Consider the following 10,529-nt stretch of genomic DNA (forward strand, 5'->3'; position numbering starts at 1 on the left):
CCTCCGAAACTATTGAATGAATGGAACAAGGGGTAAGAAAGATCTCAGACAACACTCCGGTTGAAAAGAGGTGCAAGGCTTGATAAGGCGAAAAGAACTTGAGCGAAAAGGTCACAACACTCCGGTTAAATAGAATAAGCATGAAAAGAACATGATCTTTGAGAAAACGAGATGATGGGTTGAAAAGAGCAACATCACAATGCCTCCGGAAGAAAAGAAATAGGAGATAGATAAATGAAGGAAAAGAATGGAGAAGAAAATGCCGACTTCTACCACAACATATCTTAAAATGACATCTTTAGGAGAAGGGTCGAACGGAGTTGTTGGAAAAAAAACAACAATGAAAAGAATAAGCTTGATATGGTCTTATGAAACATGAACTCAAATTATCAAGAATGCCATAATACCACCTCCAATGATACGGAAGAAAGAATTGCACTCCGGATTGCGAGATGAAAAATGCTTGAGCTCCTTAAAATAATCTCGATGAAAACTTCGAGAAGGAACTAAATCCTTGAAGAACCATCATGTAGAACCTTCATGAAGAACTCCGGTAACGAAAGAATGATGTAACGAAAGGAAAGAGAAGTTGAAAACACAAGGTGAATCCTTGCAATGATTTGATGGATCTTTGGAATGACATAATTGAAATAACTTTGAGCTCCGAAAAAGAAAGATGGACAACTTTAATCGAGAATTTGATGAACCTCCGGAATAAGGAATTAATCACTTGGATGAACAAGAATAAGAATTACGTTATCCGTATCCTTCACCAATTTAAATTGATGACAAACAACGGATTTGGCATACTACTTATTTTCGAAGAAAGGATTAAGATAGATATCGCACCAACTTGGGAAGGTATTGAACGAACCACCGGAAGGGTTGAAACAACGAATAAATTGATATGATAAAGAAGGAAGAGAAAACTCTTGAACGAACCACCGTAAGAACTGAAAATGATTGAAGAAAAGATAAAGAAGCACCGGGAAGAATTATAAAAAGAACGAAGATACTTGAGACAATCCAGATACATGAGAACGAAGGGATCACGAACTGATTATAGATCACTTGAACGATGCACCTGTAAGATTGGAGAATGAACAACTGAAAGCTGAGAATGAATAAACCTGAACTGATGGACTCCGGATAACAAACTGAGAAGACTCTTGAATTGCTCCAGATAGGTGAAAAGAATTCTCACAATCAAAACAAATTATGAGAGGATGGCAACAAGCTATAATCACGAATTTTATAGAGAATGGAGCAAGATTTAGAGGAAACACTCTTCTTCGGTCTTCAAAATCTGAGAGTTACGATGAGAAACACCACCATGAATTATTTAGACGCTCCGGAAGAATCAAAAGCGAAGAGATTGAGCCAACGATGAAAAGAATTTAACCAATCTTGGAGAAAGGCATTTGACTGATGATAAATCATTCTTACGCCGAACTTCAAAAAGAAATTTGAGGATAGCTCCGAGAAAAATTAGAAGAGTCAGGTAAGATCCTGGGAAAAGACTTGTGGGTTAGGTCCCACTGAAAAGATACACTATTGAACGATTTAAAAGAGAGATTGCGCCGGTTGAAATAAATGGCTAGAATGAGATGACAATCTCGAAATAGGTTGAACGGACCTTTAATGAAAAGACGAGTCTTCTGAGATATCTTCAACGCTCCGAAACAATTGAATAGCGAGAAATGAATGAATATGAGGTGCACCGGCATGAGAAGGTATTTGAAACGAGGAAAAAGGGGTATGATCAACAAAGCTTGACTTGAATCCACCGAAGAAGAAAAGAATGAAGAATGATGAGCTTGAAGCTCCATTAGAATCTTCATGAGAATCACCGGATAAGAACATTAACGAAAAAGAATGGAGAGACTTCTCATCAATAAGATGATACTTGATTAAGAAATTTGAGTCCTTGAAGAAAAAGGGTGGGAGGGCGGGAAAATAAAGGAAACTTGGGACGGATGAAACAAACAACGTTCAGAAGACTTGAGTTGATCTTGCGGATGTTGACGTGATCGGATCCACTTGAAGAGAGACACACCGGTTGAACAAGATTGGCATAACAATCTCGATTATCAAGAAGGATTAGTATTTACATAGGAGTATGAGAACACCGCTTAGGAAAGGTATGGAATCAACATTTGACTTTGAAGTAACTCGAATACCACAACTCAAAACAAAACAAAGGATTGGCTTGCAGAATAAGCCGGAACAAACATATGATAGCGATTTCGTCCGAAGTTTTCGTGGTGGAGCCTACACGGGCTCGATCGTACAGCACCATCATGTACAAGGCAGTGCACATGACATACGAAGCGTCCCCGAGTCGGCATAGCCAAGGACTCTTTAAGACACAACGAGACCACTGTAAAACCAACCATGGATAGGCGGACCACTAGACGTCGAACCCCAATTTCATATCATACATCTGTCGGAAAGATATCTTAAGAGCTACTTGAATTCCCACTTATAAACCCCCGAAATTTTCTAGTTATGCAATCAGGTGTTGGGGATACAGGGGAAGCATAATATCTCACCCAAAACTAGCAAATCCTACATCCAACTGTATCCATCCTTCAACACATAACCAAGAAACCTTCGGAAATCATTTACCTCAACCTTCAAAAAGCATCCGTTATACGAGTTATGGCAATACTCCCGAACTCCCGCCCTAGTACTGGGTGGCGTCGAGGTTATCTCACCAACAACTGCATAAAAGAGATTTTCGATGTTGGCGAAACTCAGGTATTCCAGAATTGCAATGATAAAATTGTGACGACAACACCTCGGAGCTCAACTCCCCGGGACACTGCCACAACCCCAAAATGTCAGGAGGCACCAAGAACAATGTTCTCGTCACAAAACCATCAGAACGATTCCAAGATACCCGCGTGATCCTAAAAAAATTTAAAGAAAATTTGAGAAGAGAAGAGTAAAAACTCTACGTCAAGATGTCTCACCAGAGCGACGAAGGGACTGAGGAGTAAAAAGAATCCTACTCTCCGATATATATAATCCTAAATGACTCAAAACATTCTTCTAAACTCAACAACGCCAATGATTCGATCAAGCAGGGGGCTCCTAAGGTCGGGGAAGGCTCTGATACCAACTTGTAACGCCCTCGATGCGGCTATATCTCCTATGTGTCGAAGCACGACTTAGAGGCATAACCGCATTGAAAGCAATGTCGCAAGTGAGGTAATCTTCACACAACCCATGTAATACATAAGGGAAAGAGATACATAGTTGGCTTACAATCGCCACTTCACACAATTACATGAATAAAACATTACATCCATCCAAATACACTCAAGGTCCGACTATGGAACCAAAATAAAAGAAGACTACCCCAAATGCTACACAAATCCCCGATCGTCCCGACTGGGCTCCACTACTGATCAACTGGAAACGGAACAACATAGCGAACACAATCTTCATCGAGCTCCTCCTTGAGCTTGGTTGCGTCACCTGCATGGTTCAACGGCGCCTGCAAGCTAGTTTTGGAAGTATCTGTGAGTCACGGGGACTCAGCAATCTCGCACCCTCGCAATCAAGACTATTTAAGCTTATAGGTAGGGTAAAAGGTATGAGGTATGAGGTGGAGCTGCAGCAAGCGACTAGCATTTATGGTGGCTAACATACGCAAATGAGAGCGAGAAGAGAAGGCAAAGCACAATCGAGAAACTATGATCAAGAAGTAATCCTAGAACAACCTACGTCAAGCATAACTCCAACACTGTGTTCACTTCCCGGACTCCGCCGAGAAGAGACCATCACGGTTACACACGCGGTTGGTGCATTTTAATTAAGATAAACTTCAGGTTTTCTACAACCGGACATTAACAAATTCCCATCTGCCCATAACCGCGGGCACGGCTTTCGATCCCTGTAGGGGTGTCCCAACTAAGCCCATCACAAGCTCTCATGGTCAACGAAGGATATTCCTTCTCCCAAGACAATCCGATCAGACTCGGCATCCCGGTTACAAGACATCCTCGACAATGGTAAAACAAGTCCAGCAAGACCGCCTGATGCGCCGACATCCTGATGGGAGCTGCACATATTTCGTTCTCAGGGCAACACCGGATGAACACTACGTACAGCTAAAACCAGCCCTCAAGTTTCCCCGAGGTGGCGCCGCAAACCAACACTTAGACAAGCACTGGCCCGGGGACTGGCCCGGGGGGGGGGGGTTAAAACAAAGATGACCCTTGGGCTGGCCTAACCCAAGGGAAAAGAGACTAGGTGGCGAATGGTAAAACTAATGTTGGGCCTTGCCGGAGGAGTTTTATTCAAGGCGAACTGTCAAGGGGTTCCCATTATAACCCAACCATGTAAGGAACACAAAATCCGAGAACATAACACCGATATGACGGAAACTAGGACGGCAAGAGTGGAACAAAACACCAGGCATAAGGCCGAGCCTTCCACCCTTTACCAAGTATATAGATGCATTAATTAAATAAGAGATATTGTGATATCCCAACAAATATCCATGTTCCAAACATGGAACAAGTTTCAATCTTCACCGGCAACTAACAATGTTATAAGAGGGGCTGAGCAAAGCGGTAACATAGCCAAACAACGGTCTGCTAGGACGAGGTGAGTTAGAGGCTTGGCTCAACAATATGGGAGGCATGATAAGAAAGCGGTAGGTATCGCAGCATAGGCATAGCAAAAGAGCGAGCAACTAGCAAGCAAAGAAAGAAGTGATTTCGAGGGTATAGTCATCTTGCCTGAAATCGCGCAAGGAAGAAGAACCAGTCCATGATGAAGACAAACGGACGTAGTCGAACGGTTCCTCACAAACGCGATGTTATCGGAACCAACCCGAAGAAAGCAACACCAGAAAGAAGCACACAACGTAGTAAACAACCAACACATGAACATGGCATGATATGCGGGATGCGGTATGTGATGCATATGCATGATTTGGAAAGGAATGATTGAACCTGGTCTCAACTTGGAAAACCAAGAGTGCCAGTGGAAAGAGGAGTTGATTTCGGTTGAAATCGATATAAAGATCACCGGAATCGGATGCACGGTTTGGAAATGGCAAGCAAAACAAATATGACACCGATCTGCGATAATCAGCACAAGACCATCCAAATGCATCAAGAACTACAAGCTACAACACTCAAACATGGCAACAAAATACATGGCATGAATCCACTCATGATGCTTGACAAAATATGAACACTGAGCTACGTCTAATTCACTCATTAACAGGTTCAAACAAGCATGGCAAAAGAGCAAATGATAACAGGTTTCAGACTTAGTGAAATAACAACAAGACAGGAATTTATCATGAGGAAGCAATGTTTAGAGCAATGAAAGAACATGCTAAAGGAACATATCATGGCAAAGCAAGGCATGGCATGAAGCTACTCAAAGCACATAACAAAAGTCCCTTAGTGACCATGAGCCAAAAGGGATCAGAAAATACAACTGCAAGCATGTGAATATAGCAAAAACATAAACAGATTCAGACTTGGTGAAAAACTGGAGCATGGCAAAACAGTTAACAAGTAGGCATGTTTATGAGCTCGATGCACTCACTACGAGGCATTGCATGACAAACTAAGCATACACCCATCAAATAGACATGGCATACAAGCTAGACATGGCAAGAACAACAACATAGCATGCACGGACCAACAACAACAAGCTTGGCAAAATTACTAAACATGTTAACAATCTGCCAGGAACATTTTATAGCAAAAGTAGAGCTCGATTGATTCAAGCTAGGGTGCTCCATAATTGCAAACAAAGACATGGATGTATAGAGCACCACAATATTAACAAAACATCCTTACTGATCATCCTCAAAAGAGACACGGATCACTAGAAAACAACAAGAACATATGGCATAACAACAAAATCAGGACAAGGACTTGGTGAAATTCTAAGTCCCTGAAATCAGCATCATTGAGTAAGCTACTTTGCATGCTTGTGTTAGTCACCACAAAGATCACAAAAATACATGGCATACACCCGTGTAAATATGGCATGACATATAACAAAACACATGTAGAGCTCAGGGTCATAGCATGCACACATTAATCATGGCAAAAATGACAAAAGGCCATTTGCTAAAACAGATCTGACATAATCATCACATAGCCCTCTTCCAACAGCATTTTGGGCATCAAGATGAGCTCAAATGAAAATGATACAATGAGATGAAATGATGTACTTGTCGAGGCGAACATTTTGATATGCTACACGCACGAATCGGAGCAACGAGTGCAAAGTTATGGCATGATGAAGTATGCAAAAAGTTAGGGATTCAGGGAGAAAAGTCAACCGAGGAATTCTCAGATCCAGATCGGGATATCGCGGGCACTGTTCACCGGAGTCGTCCATCGTCGCCGGAGAAGGAGGCCGGAGCTGGGGGCGAGGTGGCTGGAGCTCCGGTGGCCAGAGGAGGAAGGGGGCGGCGCCGGCGGTGGCCGGACGCGACGAGGCGACCTCGGGCGGCGCGGACAGCGAGGGGGCGCCGCGGTGGAGCTCGTCGGCGGCGAGGTGGGGCGGCGAAGGTGGCGGTGCTCCGGCGGAGGAGGCGGCCGGTGACGGTCGGCGGTGGCGGGGCGGCGCGCTGCAGGCGGCGGGGAAGGACGGCGGCGGCACTGACAAACCGACGCGCACGGAGCGCGAGTGCGGCGGCAGACGGATCCGGGCCCGGGCGGGCACCGCCTGGGCTCCGCGGGCCGGCGACGGGCGCGGGAGGAGAGAGAGGGAGGAGGCGCTGAGGTGGCGGCGCCCGGTTGGCTGCGGCGGCAGGGAGGGCGACGTGGCGGATTCCTATTGGCCGGAGTGAGGTGGCCGATGGCGGTGGACATGTCCGTTGCGGCGCGGACATGTCTGGTGGCGCGAGGAGGAAGACGCTAGGGTTAGACTGCGCGGAAATTTCGGAGGAGAGCACAAATATATAGGTAGAGGGAGCTAGGAGACTCCAAATTGAACACGGTTTTCGGCCACGCGATCATGATCGAACGCTCTAGATGATGGAGGGGGTTTTGGTGGGTTTTGGGCCATCTTGGAGGGGTGTTGGGCTGCAACACACACGAGGCCTTTTTGGTCCCTCGGTTAACCGTTGGAGTATCAAACGAAGTCCAAATGGCACGAAACTTGATAGGTGGTCTACCGGTAGTAAACCAAGGCCGCACGACAAGTCTCGGTCCAATCCGAAAATGTTTAACACCCACACACGAAAAGAGGTAGAAAGGGACACCAGATGACATAGGAGTGCCAGATTGCAAAACGGACAACGGGGAAAATGCTCGGATGCATGAGATGAACATGTATGCAAATGAAATGCACATAATGACATGATATGAGATGCATGACACGCAAGCAATGACAAGGCAACAACAACGAATAACTAGAAGACACCTGGCACATCGGTCTCGGGGCGCTACATAGAGATAAGATGGAAATAACTCTATCTAATCTCGGACAATCTCTATTACCAAATATGTCTCCAACACATCCAAATGGATGCGCACTTTGTCCATTTTGTATCCGTTTGGATCAACCGCCCGCTCGGCGTCCATCCTGTTTTTAGTTTGGGTCAGCAGTGCACTCAACACGATGACTCATATTTGCCCGCGCGGCCGTCTTCCCGTCATTTTCCATTCAATATACACATATTTTGCATAGTTTCGTAAGCAAACAAATATAGCATAGTTTCGCAACCCAAATAAATATATCATAGTTTACAATTTGAATAAAAATTAAATGGTCTTAAATACATTTTAATAAAATACATCTATTGGTTGCCAACATGAGCCCACATATGCTCAACCAAATCATCTTACAGCTGAATGTGAGTTTCCTAATCACAAAATTAATAATGAAATTGGGTGAATTATGCAAACGTTGCCGCTCCTCCATGCTCAGGCACAACATTGTCACCCTGGAACAGAAATTCTTGATCGAAGATATGTTCTGGGCGCTCATTCTCTACGATCATATTGTGCATAATCACACAAGCAGTCATCATCTCCCACAATTTCTTGATGCTCCAAGTTCTAGCAGGATACCGAATGATGCCCCATCGAGGTTGCAGAACACCAAAGGTATGCTCGACATCCTTCCTACCACTCTCTTGCTCTTGAGCAAATCTCCTCCTCTTCTGTCCGACAGAGTTGAGGATTGTCTTCACAGTAGTGATCCACTAAGTATAGATACCGTCAACTAGGTAGTATCATTTGTTATAGTCTGGCTGTTCATATTAACATTCATCGGTGGGCACTTGCCTTCAATAGGCCTTGAAACACAAGCGAGCGTTGAAGCACGTTGATATCATTATGCGATCCGGACATGCCAAAGCAAGAGTGCCAGTTCCATAGATCTTACGTGACGACCTCAAGTATGACAGTGCAAGCCTTGACATGGCCCCTATACTGCCCTTGCAAAGCAGAAGGGCAGTTCTTCCACTCCCAGTGCATGCAGTCTATACTGCCAAGCATCCCTGTGAAGCCCCTCCTGGCATTCATCACCAACAAGCGGGTTGTATCTTTAGCATTTAGCTCCCTCAAGTACTCAGGGCAAAACACTACAATCACAGCCTTGCAGAACTTGTACATGGAGTCTAGGCATGTAGGCTCGCTCATACGGACGTACTCATCAATGAGATCACCGGGCTCTCCATATGCAAGTATTCGAATGGCTGCAATGCATTTCTAATAAGAGGAGGAGCTAATATTTCCAAGGGCATCCTCTTTGCACTCGAAATACTTATCGTATTCGACCAACCCCTCCCGAATACGGTTGAAAACATGCCTAGCCATACGAAAATGGCATCGGAATTGGTGATGTTTGAAGAGCGGGTTAAGTGTCTGAAAGTAGTCCTTCCAAAGAAGGAAATGTCCGCTCTCTCGGTTGCGATCCAACACCGGAGTGTGCCCCAAGATCGAGCCCCGGAACAACGGCCGCTGTCTACTAAGGTGGTCATGGACACGGAGTCCACCATCTCCTCATCGCCAGATGAGGAATCGAAGTCGCAGAGAAAATTGTGGAAAAAGAACTCATCGGCGGAGTCCATTTGTACTTTGGGGGCAAACTATCGAACAACTTGCAAGCGTCGTCGAAGAAGCTGGCCGACAAAGAGACGCGCACCCCCCTGACCAGATAGTTGGCCTGTCGGCGTAGACGAAGGAGCTGGCCTGGGGGCGCGGGGGGAGACTTCATGCTCGCGGCGATGTCGGGGTGGGGGAAAGCTGCGGTGGCCCCGCGGCGAGGCAGTGGTGCCAACGACGTGGGAGGTGGCGCTTTGCGGGGAGGTGTGTGGGCGCAGACTGCTGACAGGGGCACCAGAACTGGCGGTGGCGGCGACGGGGTGGGACTCGCGAGGGCTTGCTGTCGATGGGGGTGGAAGAGAATTGCCTATGTGCCACCGACTAACGGCCCAGATAAAGGAGTAGGCGGGCGTCGTGCGCCTCCGCTACGCGTCTGCGCCAATACAAGTGAGGCTCAAATTTGAAACAGGAATGGATCATCAGGAATGGATCATCCCATGGACGAAAAGTGAACGCATGTTTGTTTGAATCGGCGTGTTGGGCTGACGTTTCTGTCCCCGACGAGCCAAACAAATATGCAGGGACAAAATGGGTCAGCTTGTTAGAGTTGCTCTTTTTTTTTCTTTGCCGCGTTATTCTGCCATAGCGCGTGCAACTGCATGATTGACTGTCTACCTTGCCGGCGAGGATTTTGCTAAGCTTGGACGAGAAGACTACGTATACATGGACCGGTCAACGAAGCACACAGTCTATGGAGCAACATGCAGCAAAGAAGAAGAAAACGTGCGACACAAGCTAGTTTGGTTTTTCTTTTAACACAGCTAGTTTCGTATTTTTATAGTGTTGACAGAAGAAATGCCAAATGCAGATTAGGAAAGAAACATGTAGAGTGACCAGAGGAGCATACTCGAATGGGACTCACAGAAAAATGAAACGACCAAGCCCGAGCAGCAGCTCATCATCAGCAAAGGTGAGCTCCTCGACATCTTGTTCCCTGTTTTTTTTGACACGTGTATTACCCTGATGAATGCTTCTGTATGATGTTGATTTTAGTTGTGGTATATCTACTAGATGTATATTACTACTCCCTCTGTAGACAAATATAAGAGCATTTAGATTATTACTTTAGTGATCTAAACGCTCTTATATTTGTTTATGGAGGGAGTAGATGTTTATTTCAGGCTATGAGATGATGTTGATTTTTTTTGCAGTAGCCTGCTACAACTATTTCATACAAAGGTTACTAGATGATGTTGATTTTTTGCTTGTGTACAGTTGTAGTAGCCTCCGAATGCTGTAGTATACTACTAGATGTCTATTTGATAGAACATAATAATGATTTTTTGTATTAACACCGAGGTTCACTACTGCATGATGCTGCTAACGCGACACTACGATCAGAGACCCTTTGAGAAACTATGTGCGATGCAGTAATCGCAAACGGTGGTGTATGAAAATCGTCAAAAAAGATGCAAAACATTTGCGATGGAG

This window comes from Triticum dicoccoides, chromosome 7A (genome assembly GCF_002162155.2).
Source record: "Triticum dicoccoides isolate Atlit2015 ecotype Zavitan chromosome 7A, WEW_v2.0, whole genome shotgun sequence".
In the NCBI taxonomy this organism is placed as follows: Eukaryota; Viridiplantae; Streptophyta; class Magnoliopsida; order Poales; family Poaceae; genus Triticum; species Triticum dicoccoides.